At 31.4% G+C, this 13,751-nt stretch overlaps 1 pseudogene; it reads left to right on the top strand.

Moving 5' to 3' along the window:
* Positions 1-537: 537 nt before the first annotated feature.
* Positions 538-2,581, top strand: LOC111906645 (G-type lectin S-receptor-like serine/threonine-protein kinase SD2-5; annotated as a pseudogene).
* The last annotated feature ends 11,170 nt before the right edge of the window (positions 2,582-13,751 follow it).

Raw genomic sequence — 13,751 nt, 5'->3', positions numbered from 1 at the left:
TAGAAGAGGATTGGAAAAATAATTATTTTACATCGGTTAAGGACTAAATCCGTTAAAATGAAACCGTGTGGATTGAAACAACAATAAAAATATTTTTTTTGGATCCAATTAATAACAAATGGTATGCAACACAGCAACAGGACTAGCTTAGTAATGTACTAAAAAAATTTATGCGTGGTGGCCTAACGAAAATGTGGTTGTCATGTTGGAAATGACGATTACCACATGGTTTTTAGCATTTAGCGAGAAGGAAACTTGGCCTGAAATTAGTCAACTATTGCATGGACTTGAGTTCCCAAAAACTCTTCATGTTTTAGATTAGATGATTAAATCATCATGTGTTTTTTGTTCGTTTAAGTAGGATCTTGTGTGTTGATTAATAGGTGATGAGGGCACCATGGATCTGTAGCTTTTTCTTTGGCTTCTTTCTCATATTCTCATCTATCGCTGCTCAACTTAATTACTTTCATAATATTGCAAATCTTTCAACCACATGGACCAACGGTGGATCTGTTCTCCGTTCAATCAATTTCACAGATGGCTCAAGGATCAACGATCATAGTCATTCTCCTTATGACAAAGGGTTTACCCATGTACACATGTGGCTTCTTTTGTACTGGAACCTGCTCATGCAAAGCATCTCTTTTTGAGTATGGTTCAATTTCTACAAGAGGGGATTGTTATTTACCTTCTGAGCTTTTTACAATGATGAGTGTTGATGCAGGCGGACTTCCATACAATTTTTCAGCTTTTATAAAAGTCCAGAAAGCAAGATCAACTCCTTCGTATAAAAAGCAACTTGCAAAAGTTCTAGGTTCCACAATCGGAAGTTTTGTGTTGCTTCTTCTTTTGGTAGTAGGTATTGCTAAGTTCATACTCCATGAGAAAAGAATGAACAGTGAAATAGAAAAAGAGTATTTAGATCAAGTTCCAGGAATGCCCACTAGATTTTCTTATCAAGAATTGAAAGCAGCCGCAGAGAATTTTAGTAAAAAGCTTGGTGAAAGGGGGATTTGGATCAGTTTTCGAAGGAACTCTAGAAGATGGCTCGAGGATTGTAGTAAAATGTCTTGAGGGTTTTATGTGTTGCAGTGTTGGTGATTTTAGTGTCACCATTTCATTTTATGTAACTGGAACTAACATGTGAGCTAAGGGGCTTCATAATTTGTACTCGAATATATGTACAGGTTTGTGTGGAGTGCGCACATGTATAAGATCGAATTAGAAGCCGGTTCGACGACAAGTCGGGGGTCCGGGGGCAGAGCCCCTGGGTCCGAAGTTTCCAAAGGGGCGGCGCCCCTTTGGTGGGGTCTAGGGGTAGTGCCCCTAGTGGGGTCCAAGGTGCAGATCCCCTGGTTGGGGTCTAGGTGTAGTGCCCCAAAAACTTTTCGAATAATACATATGGGAACATAGTGGGAAATACAAATTCTTGAGGGTGATTATGGTAAAACTGACGAAGTTCTTCAGTTTTGGAAACCCTAAATACTCATTAAATTTCGGATTTCCTAGCTTGCTTCCAAAGAAACTCATGACTGCCCAACCCTAATGAAACCTTAATCTCGTTTATTATATAAACGGCTCTTCCTTTTGAGAAGAGATACACACGAAAATTAGTTCTCGTTTTTCTTAAAACACTCACAGAATCTTTCTAGCAATCCGGCTTATGATTTTTGTGCCTAGAATCGTAAGTGTCCTCTTGGATTATCCTAGGCTGAATTTATTGTAACCCAGGAATAGGGTAGAAATATCAATTCGGAAAGTGTTCACACGATCTAAGTTGGTATCCCACTACAAACCCTATAGTTTCCAACATTGTGGACATCAATAAATCATTCCTAGCAGAGGTCGAGTCTATTGGCAGCATTCACCATGTAAATTTGGTTAGACTTAGAGGATTTTGTGCTTGGAGTTCACAACGACTTCTCGTCTATGAATTCATGAGTAACATATCATTAGACTAGTGGATCTACCATAAAGTCCGAAAGCATGTACTCAAATGGGAACACATAAAGAAGATTGTTCTTCACATTTCTAAAGGTTTAGCGTATCTCCATGGAGATTGTAGGCAGAAAATCGTTCACCTTGATATTAAACCTCAAAACATACTCCTAGACGAAGTGAAAGCCAAGTGATAACTACAATGAGAGGAAACTTTGGTTATATGGCTTCAGAATGGTTGAGCTCCATTATCACTGAAAAGGTGATTGTTCTTTTGGAGATCTTATGTTGAAGGAAGAATTTTGATAGAAATTAGACGGAAGAAAGTTGGCACTTATTGCGTGTCTTTCAGAGCTGTTAGGAACAAGGGACTTTGTTAAGTATAGTTGACATGCATAGTGAAGATATGTAGGCACATGATACAGAAGTCGCGGAGATGATGAAACTGGCTTCATGGTGTCTACAGATAGGTTTTATTAAAAGGCCTTCAATGTCATCTGTGGTTAAGGTGTTAGAGGGAGTAATAAATGTTGAATCAAACTTGGATTACAACTTCTTAGATCCAAGAGTACAAAAAACCATAATTGAACAGCAGAAAAGCTTAAAACCCATGTTGCCTTCCATTCTATCCTGGCCAAGGTGATGTGCAATGAGGTTCGTGTGGATCATTTCTATACATTGTTCTAATGTTATTGTGTTTTCTCTCTTAATGAACTGTTAAAGTGCTAGTTATGAACGAATTTTGTTCCCTAATTAACAAAATTGATGTACATATTTTATGTGTTGTCTAGTGTTAACTTCTTATAATTGTGTTCAGGCTTGGGCTTTGCTCGTTTAACTAGTACCTGGCTCCAACTCGATTAACATCTTGATAACAGTGTTTCCCGAACTCGGATCATCTCATTAGTGTTCAAGCCATAGTTCTAATACTCCTTGAATTAGTTAAATACTTGGTAATAATCTAAAAATTAATATGAATGGTTTGTTTATAGGATGGAGATCGATGATGCCCCATGAATACTTGTTTTAAACCTCGAACTGGAGCTCGTAAAACCCATTTTTAGCACTAATTAAATTGAATAAAGTAGAATTATTGGATTAATATTCTAGGAGTATGTTTTGAGGTTAAATCAAATGGGGTCCTCATCTTCATGTATATATGTTAAACCTTTGGCTATATAAAATCTATATATTTTTTCTATATTCCCTTTCAAGTATGTGCTCTCGGTCTAAGTGGTAGATCCAACAATCTGTTGATCCGTTACTGATGAAGTCATACACGAACAAGTCATCATGATTTCCAACCACATATTCAGTCATCAAAGTTTAAACTAAATTAATGTGGCAGCTACAGATGATTTCTTAATTTGCAAGCTCTAGACCCTTAAGTCATGAGTGCAAACTTTAAGCCATCCTCAAAAGACCCTTAGAAAACATCTCATCTATATTGTGTATTGATAATAAAAGTGTACAATAGGGAGCTCTATATATAGTCATATTCAATCTTATTATAGTAAACTACCATCTAACGCTATCTAATTAGATTAATGATAATTAAAATCATCGACATATATAGCACACTAATTAGGTCTAATATTCCTCCTCAAGCTAAGACTGGGGAGTGACCTATAGCTTGGATCTAAGAAGTAGGAACGGTTATGAGGAAAGAGGCTTTGTGAACACATCAACACTTTGATCATATGAGAGCTTTCTTTGAGAGAATTTTTCCCTGAAAAAATGAAAATCAATTTCCATATGTTTTATGCGCGCATGAAATACCGGATTAGCTGAAAGGTAGGCGACACCTAGATTATCACACCACAAAATAGGAATTGACGTCATAGAGACGTGAAGTTCCTTTTAGAAGCACCTCAAACCAATTTAACTTAACAATTGTATCTGCTAAGCTTTATATTCAAACTCTGTAGACGATCGAGAAACAATACTTTGTTTACGAGCACTCCACAAATGAGATTAGATACAAGGTAGATGACATATCACCCTATGGATCGACAATCATCGAGAGAGCCAACCCAGTATGCATTAGAGAAAGCTATGAGAGAATGACTGCATGCATTTGTGTATGTATGGATGAAAAGGTTTGATTTTTGTTGAATCAGAAAGCCGGAATGAGAGGTTCCTTGAAGATGTCGGAGAATTCTTTTGTCCGTGGACCAATGATTTTTGTGGGTAAGTGCATAAATTGACAAACGTTTTTAACTACAATGGTATTGTTCGGTATGAAAAAGTTAGGTATTGTAGCACTCCAACTGTTTGTCTAAATTGAACCGGATTCTCGAGGTGAGGGCTATCACCAAGTGCCAAGTTTGAGTTACTGGCCATTAGAGAGTCGATCAGTTTGGAATGAGAGAGAGACATGCTTTATGAATAATTTTAGAAATGTATTTATTATGGGAGAGAAGAAAGTCATTACCTTTGGGAATTACCTCGGTGCCCAAAAAATATGAAAGTCGACCCATGTCTTGTATCGCAAATGAAGTGCTTAGTCGCTCAATGATGTGGTCAATGAGTTGGGGATTGTTACCGATTAAGTGATGTCATCCATATAAACGAGCATATGTAAAATATTACTATTATGGGAGTAAATAAACAATGAGGGATCTGTTTTAGACCCTTGAAATCCAAGCTGTAACACGGCTCCCGAAAGGCGATTGAACCAAATTCTTGGAGCTTGTTTGAGTTCTTATATCGACTTGTGATGCAGACGTAGATGATTTGTATTATGGGGATCAATAAAACCTCATGGTTGTCATAGATAAACGGTTTCCTGGAGATCACCATGCAAAAATAGGTTTTATACATCCAGTTGATGAAGAGGCCAATGCCTTGTAACAATTGACAAAACCACATCAATAGTTGTGTATTTTACCACCGGACTAAATGTCTCATGATAATCAATTCTCATTTTTTGTTTGAGATCTTTTGCCACTAAATAAGTATTGTAACATTTTATATTGATGTTTTCATTGTGTTTCAAAATGTACACCTACTTACTATCAATAATATTAGCATTAGGAAAATATGGTACTAAGGTCAATGTACCATTTCTCGTTGAAGCTGTGAATTCCTCAGTCATGGAAACATGCCATTTGTGGCCTTTGGTTGGTAATAGAAAAAGATGGAGAGTGGGTTCGGTGAAGGAAATGTTAGCTTTTCTAGATCTAAACATACGATTATGCGTAGTGAATAATTACTATGTGCTCATACAACCTATAGGATCTAAGTTTCATGCTATTACTAATACTACCATAAGAAATTGAAGAAAAGTGCATACCTCTTTTGCAGCTATAGACTTTTTGGCTTACAATCTTGTTCTTGCCACCTTGCTTGTATGAAAGGATCCAAAGTAGAATCCCTCTAATGGTTCACACCCAAGAACACCAAAGAGGGAATTAAAAGAAAACTAGGAGAAAGGATCAAATTCTACCAACCCTAGAGAGGGTTAAGAATTTTTTCTGGTAGGAGGAAGAAGGGAGAAGGCCAAAATTAGAAGCCTTGGAATGAACATTAGGGTTTAATCCCTAGCACCCTTTTAATTAATTAATATTCAACCCCTTGAATTAATTAATTCTCAATTAACTCAAAATTAGTTTCTAATTTATATCATACTATCATACTATACTTATAAAGGATACATTTTTCCCACCACCTCATGCATTTGAAACCCCCACACAAATTTCCAAGCACCTCATGCATTTGAAACCCCACACCTTTTCACCTTCAAAGTAATTAATCACACATCATTAAATATTTTATAACTTATATAATATGTTTAATAAGTAATTAATGGATAGTCTACTATAAAAATGTCATTCTCTTGAGTAGACACACAAATACAAATCACATACAAAATTCACAAAGAAAACAAGTTTAAAGGTTTTGTGTTGGTTTGAGGGCTTTGAACCATTTTTCGAGCCATGTTATTATGTTAAAGTTTTTAATTTCTTAGTTTGTTATATACTAATTCTTTTTTTTCTTGGTTTAAGTATTCTTTGTGGTTGAAACTTGAATGTAAATTATATTAGATTCATGTTATCGATCATATGTTATGGAAAGTGATATAGATAATATTTAATTAAATATTGTATATATGTTTGTATGTTTATTGATAGCTTATTTTATTTCCTTATTTTTATTAGTTTATTTTAGTATTTTTAGCTCTTTTTATTAGTATTGCATTGTATTTTATTTATTTTCTTTATTATGGATCGTATCGGGGACTTTCTATTTTGCATGAGGTATTTTGTAGGGTTTTGGAGCTTGTTGTGGTTGTGGAATAGCTTGGAAATGGGCTGTGTGGGATTTCGAGGCATTATTGGGCTTTGCGGATCCATTAAAGGAGATTTGGGCTTAAAAAGCTAAAGACTTGGATGAAGTGGGCTTGTGAAGATGGGTCATGGATTTTTATTTTGGGCTTGGAGCATCCATATTTGAAACTAGAGGATGATTGGTTAATTTGAATCATGTGGGATATGGAGGGGCCCAAGGGAATCTTGGGTAGTGGAATGGTGTAGTGGAGGAAAAATGAGCCAATAGCATTCCAGAAATATTTGCGTGGGTGGATTCTCACGTGCGCGGGTACACGCGCAACTACCCAATGTTGGGCAATTTGGTCATTTGTCTTACCATTGACCTTGGGGGTGGGATCTTTCAGCTATCAGTTCGATTTTCCACCATTAGAGACTAAAGGAGGCGATTTTGGAGCTTGGATATATATTCTTCTTATCTTCCAAAGTAATTGTTAGTTTCTTGATGCAATTAGACTTTTGTGATTGTTATTCTATTGCCATGAGTGGCTAATTTCTCTATTTTGGTAGACCTTGGCTAAAACCTTTGAATGTTTGTGGGTTTTTGAAGGATTTATGCTTATTTGTCATTTATCTTATGTCTATGATTCAAGTTCATATTTCATATGCTTGTTTAATGCTTTGATCATGAGCTTGGTACTTGAATAAGCAATTGTTGGTTTATTTCTTTGGTTTAGCATTGAATCATTGAATTTACTTAGAACAAGGGCTATATGATGGTAGAAATCATCTCTAGCTTATGAATCATAACTCCTTTATGGATGTTTAAGCATTGACATCCTCTAGGAATTGGGGATTCATTCATTCTTAAGGCTAATCAACTTCTTGGGTTCAATTTCTTCAATTGGATCCTTGATTTTGATTAAGAAGGTGTGTTGTGGGCTTCCCTAAACTCCATACAACTTATGAGGAATCTTGACATATCATGATTCATGATTGCTATAACCAATTTGGGATGAATGATAAGCTTCATATTAAATCCTAATGATAAACACACAAATGTTCATTGTGTTGAATTGCCTTGGTTAACCAATTCTCTCCAACATTTGAGCATCTCATCACCTTGCTTAATTGCAAGTTTTCTAGTTATTCAAGTCTTTTAGTTTTCAAGCAATCATAACACTCCCTCCTTTTAGTTTAATTGTAGTTAGTTAGTTTATTTGCACTAGTTCTTTTGAATTGCATTGGTGGAATTGCATTGGTGATTGAATACAGCCATTTCCCCGAGGATCAATACCTATTTTTACCATTATATTACATTTTATTTACAAACAAATGGTGTAATTTGCTTGGTGGACTTGTCATCCTACCATTTATGTTGCTTCAAAGTAATAATTAATTAAAAATCATGGATATGCAATATTATTCTTAGTATCCATGTAAGTCTCTTTTAAAATGCAAATTGTCTATCTTATCACTTTATATTTTAGTATATGTTTAAAATTTTAATTATAATAATAAGTGTCATTTAAAAGTTTTCTTTCGTTTATTAATAATATTAAGTGGTTTTAAAACTAATAAACAGTAATTATAAATAATAAAATCAAATCATAAAAATCATGGATATGTCATATTATACACACGAGTGTCTTTTGAAATGCAAATTGTCTATCTTATCAGTTTGTTATTTCGTGTATGTTTCACATCTTAATAGTAATATTAAGTGTTTCTTAAAAGTCTTCTTTAACTTATTAATAATAATAAGTGATTTAATACTAAAGAACAATAATTTTATATGATAATAACATCAATTTATAAATTACATAACGTTAACAACAAATAAATTGTATTCTAAATGAACATCATTATTGAAATTAGTAAATAATCGCATAAGTAAAATTTTAAATTAATCAATCATAACAATTGTTAAAAATAATATTAAATAGATAATTATATTTAAATTTATTAATGAGGAAGGTATGTTGATGTCAATGAATAATATTGTTCAAATAGTATGTCAAAGTTAATGTCAATAACATAACCATTTTAAACATATATTTTTCAACATTTTAACAATATCTTTTTAATCTACGCTGCACAACGTGCGAGAATTCGTCTAGTCATACTATATTATAAAGGAAACAATTTTACTTTCACCACATTCATTTGAAACTCCCATGAATTTTAATTTTCTTTCTAGTAATGATTATAAGTTGGTTAATAAGATTTAATAAATATCTAAGATAAAGTGTAATCATATATAAACTAAATTTTAATATTAAAAGAATATATTTACTTCTACTTATAAAGTTATGTTTTTTAACTTTTAACATATTATACTTAATTTATTAGTTCTAATATAACGTTGGATATAGACAATTATCATTTTAAAGCTACAACTTTTGAACGATTTGTATAAAATTCTTAAATTATAAATTTAAATATAACAATACATGACCAACTTAAATATAGAATTTAGTTTAACTTAAACAACCCAAAAAATATTTTGTAAATAGTTAAAGTGATAAAGTGTAATGTCTTTATAATAATTATTATAAGTTCGTTAATGAGATTAAATAAATATCAAACTTAAAGTATAATCATAATAAAACTAAATTTCAGTATTAAAATAATATACTTACTTATACTTTTAAAGTTATGTCTTTAGCTTTAACATATTATACATAATTTAGTAGATTTAATATGTTGTTGTATGTAAACCATTATCAGTTTAAAGCTACAACTTTTGAACAGATTCGACAAAATACTTAAATTGTTAATTTAAATATAACATTACAATATCAACTCAAATATAAATTTTCACTTAAAAAGCTCAATGAATATTTTGCGAATAGTTAAAAGTGATAAATTGTAATGCTAAATGCAAAAATTAAATAATAATCTCAATTTAACTAAAATATTTTCTAAAGATATTTTTATAATCGTTAAAAGTTTTCAAATAAGTAGCTTAAAATATCTTACAATAACAAAAATTAAAAATAACTTTATATAAATTATTATATTGTTACCTTTAAAATAAAAAAAATAATGTTTGATGTTTTAAATATTTATAATGATAAAAATTAAAACGTTAAACAACTAAATTTTAAGAAATTAAATAACAATAACAAAAACTATAAATAAGATTAAACAATACATTATATTTAATTTTATTCACAAGTAACTCGCGGATAAAAGTCATTCAAACGGTTGAGATTATGCAGTTATAAAAGATGTATATATTATCATATAAATCAAAATAATAAATATATTATATCAATTTAGTATATGAATTATTATATCAAATTTAACAACAACCTTATTATTATATTTAAAAAAAACATATACTTGTAAAGATTTCAACTATATAGATGTTTCTGCGCAACGCGCGGACATTCGCCTAGTATGCTTATAAAAGAGGCATTTTTACTTGCACCACATACATTTGAAACCTCCATGATTTTTCAATTTATTTCTAATAATTATTATAAGTTGGTTAATAATGTTAAATTAATGCACAAATAAATTCTAATCATAAATTAAATAAACTACCATATTAAACTATTATATTTTACTTCTATTTATAAATTTATGACTTTATCTTTTTAGCAAATTATAGTTAATATATTAGTTTAGATAATTTGTCGTATGTGAACAATTGTTATTTTAAAGTCACAACTTTTGTATAATTTATGATTTTATGTAAAATAGTTAAATTATTAATTTCATAATAATGTTAAATGGTTAACTTAAATCAAAATTTTAGTTAAACATGAAAAAATTGAGAGAGTATTTTATAAATAGTTATAAATAGCTAAACCTAAATTAACAAAAAAAAACCATGAAACTATTTTTTATAATTATTTAGAATTTTCAAATGAGTAACTTAAAAATAACTTACAATAAGAATACTTAAAAGTAATATTATATCAAAAATTATAATGTTATCTTTATAAACAAAAACAATGTTTGTTGTTTTAAATAATTACAATCAAAGAAACTAACAATATTCATCAAATAAATTTTAAAAAGGTTAAATTTTTTAAACCAAATTAAAATAATTAAGAGTTTCAAAATAAATTATTTAATATAACTTACAACATCAATACTTAAAAGTAAGATTATATACAAAAATTATATTGTAACCTTTAAAAACAAAAACAATGTTTGATTTTTAATTAACTATAATAAAAAAATTAAAATCGTAAGCAAATAAACTTTTTAAAATTAATTAATCATAACAACTATAAATATCATTAACCCATATATTATATTTAGTTTTATTTATTAGTAACCCGCACGTGGAGGCCATTGAGACAATCAAGATTATAGAATTTTAAAAGATTTTACATTATCATATAATTCAAAACAAACAATGTTTATATACACTTACTATAACATTTATTATATAAGAGTTAACATCATTGATATATTAAAAAAAACATATATTTGTAAAGACTTCAAATATATTGTTGTATTTTGCGCAACGTGAATGAAACATTTTTACTTGCACCACATGCATTTGAAACCACTATGAGTTTTCAATTTCTTTCGAATAATTATTACAAATTGGTTAATAATGTTAAATTAATATAAAAACTAAATTCTAATCATAAATTAGCTAAATACAATATTAAAATATCATATTTAACTTATTAGTTTAAATATGTTGTCGTATGTGAACAATTGTCTTTTTAAAGTCATAAATTTTGTATAATTTATGATTTTATGCCAAATAGTTAAATTGTTAATTTGAATATAATGTTAAACAGTTAACTTAAATCAAAATTTCAGCTAAACTTGAAAAAATCGAGAGACTATTTTATAAATAGTTAAAAGTTATAAATTATAGTGTTAAACATAAATTATGATCCAAAACTAATAAAAAATCATGAAACTATTTTTTATAATCAATAACTTTTTTTTTGAAAAAAGCAGCTTAAAAATAACTTACAATAAAAATAATTAAAAGTAATATTATATCAAAATTTATAATGTTATTTTTGAAAACAAAAACAATGTTTGTTGTTTTACATAATTACAATCAAAGAAACTAACAATATTCATCAAATAAATTTTGAAAAAGTTAAATTTCTGAAACAAAATTAAAATAATTAAGAGTTTCCAAATATGTTATTTTAAATAAATTACAACAACAATAGTTGAAAGTTACATTATATACAAAAATTATATTGTTACCTTTAAAAATAAAATAAAATAAACTTTTTAAAATTAATTAATCATAACAACAACTATAAATATCATTAAACCATGTATTATATTTAATTTTATTCATGAGTAACCTACGGGTAGAGGCCATTGAGACAATTGAGATTATATAATTCTAAAAGATGTCTACATTATCAAATAATTCAAAACAAACAATATTTATACCAACTTATTATAAGATTTGTTATATAAGAGTTAACGACAACGTCATTGGTATATTTGAAAAACATATATTTGTAAAGATCTCAAATATATTGTTGTATTCTACGCAACGCATGGGTATTCATCTAGTTAATATATATAAAACCATGAAAAAATTGTAAAGTTATTTCTCATATATTCATTTCTTTTTGAATTTCTCAAATGGATCATGAGGGCGACCTAAAAGGACCATGTTATTTGTTAGAAATATTACCAATAGTTAATGACCTTTGATAATCTTTCTAACAGTCTCCCACTTGGATAACTCATCAACTATTCGAGGTCTAATACTTCTCAAATAATCCACAAAGAGGTATCCATCCAATGTAACTGCCGAACTATGAATATGGATTTAACCCTAAGATAAGTGATCAACTATTCCTTTGTTCTACAATATATCTATATGAACTTGAGACATGGATAAAGATCAATCTTAGTGTCCAAGATTAAGTTTCTCAATAAAAATTTGTGATGAATACATCATACTACTAAATTGAATCTCATAAATTTTAGTCAGGGCTCGACCAAACACTTTATAAGTTAGCACCAGATCATTAAGGCACTCATAAATATCACTTATCCTATTAATAAGTGTAACACCCAGATTTCCAAAAATAAAATTTTTATTTAATTAATCACTTTAATATTAAAAACACTTGTTTAAAATCTTATTCACATTCAAATTACAAAACGTAGTTTCATTTTCATTATAAAAGAAGACTAGGATCCTCCAAAACTCAACTCTTTCTTCGGTGTGTACAATCGAACCGTTGCCATACCGCGTTACTGTAAGAACCTGAAACAACGTGACGTAAACAACGTAAGCACGAAGCTTAGTGAGTTCCCCAATATACCTTACGCACATACGCCATCCGGCCCGGACCGTTCGGTCCACATAACATTGCCTTCCGGCCCGGATCTTTCGATCCACATAATATCGCCTTCCGGCCCGGATCTTTTGATCCATATAATATCGCCTTCCGGCCCGGATCTTTCGATCCACATGATAATCGCCTTCCGGCCCGTACACATATACAACACACAATTCAAGTACTCTAACACATAAAGCACATATATCACATATCATACCTGACCTTTCTGTCACATAATACCTTGCCTTCCGGCCCATATATAAGCATGTATATCACACGTAGCAGCTAACTTTCCATTCATAGCATATAAACATAACACACAACATACTTGACCTTCCGGTCACACAATCAAACCCTTCCGGGTGAGGTATAGTGAGAAGACTCACCTCGTAGTACGCAGACTATAACCTCTTCGAGCTACTCGCACACAATCCGCTAGTTCCGCAGGTTCCCTATAATACCACAGCCTTAGTTAATGATCTTATCAAACAAGGCAACTGACCCCTCTAATATATATACAGGTCAACGGTCAATCCTGACTGGACTCGTCGAGTGCAAAGGGTAACTCGACGAGTATAAGCATCCTGACACCACTCGCCGAGTCTGAAGAACGACTCGACGAGTTCCAGTAGATCTTCAAGCTACTCGCCGAGTCTGAAGAACAACTCGGCGAGTCCTAGTGAATCTTCAAGCTACTCGCCGAGTCTGATCATCCGACTCGGCGAGTCCACGCCATGCAGTCAATCGAACTGCTTCCTGAGATACGTATATTCCCGAAAAACGCACTAATGGGACTTCTGGACCTCTAATCATCCTATTACCAGGGTATAAACTTTTGTATAACAACATAATAACCCATTAAATCACCAAATGGGTTTCACAAACCCTAAATCCATGCACACATTCACATAACAGGAAATAATCTGAAAGATTACCTGAACCATGCACTCTCAGTGTCCCCAAGCCTCAAAACGTGATTCCCTTGCTGTCCCATTAGCCATAACCTTCTCCTTCTTGGACCATAACTTCCTCAAATCACCAATGATCTTCAAACCTTGTTCTGGATGCCCACAACCGATTTAGGATCCTTCTCAGTCGGCCAAAAAGCGAACAATGGAGGCATAAGATCCCTTAAATACTTCCCAAACCGAACGGCTAGGGTTTTCCACTGAACAGCGTCGACTCGCCGAGTCCATATCTGGACTCGTCGAGTCCAGTCGCGAACCCGCGACCAACTCTGCGA

The sequence above is a fragment of the Lactuca sativa genome, chromosome 8, assembly GCF_002870075.4.
Source record: "Lactuca sativa cultivar Salinas chromosome 8, Lsat_Salinas_v11, whole genome shotgun sequence".
Lineage (NCBI taxonomy): Eukaryota > Viridiplantae > Streptophyta > Magnoliopsida > Asterales > Asteraceae > Lactuca > Lactuca sativa.
This window is presented reverse-complemented; position numbering and strand designations above follow the sequence as displayed.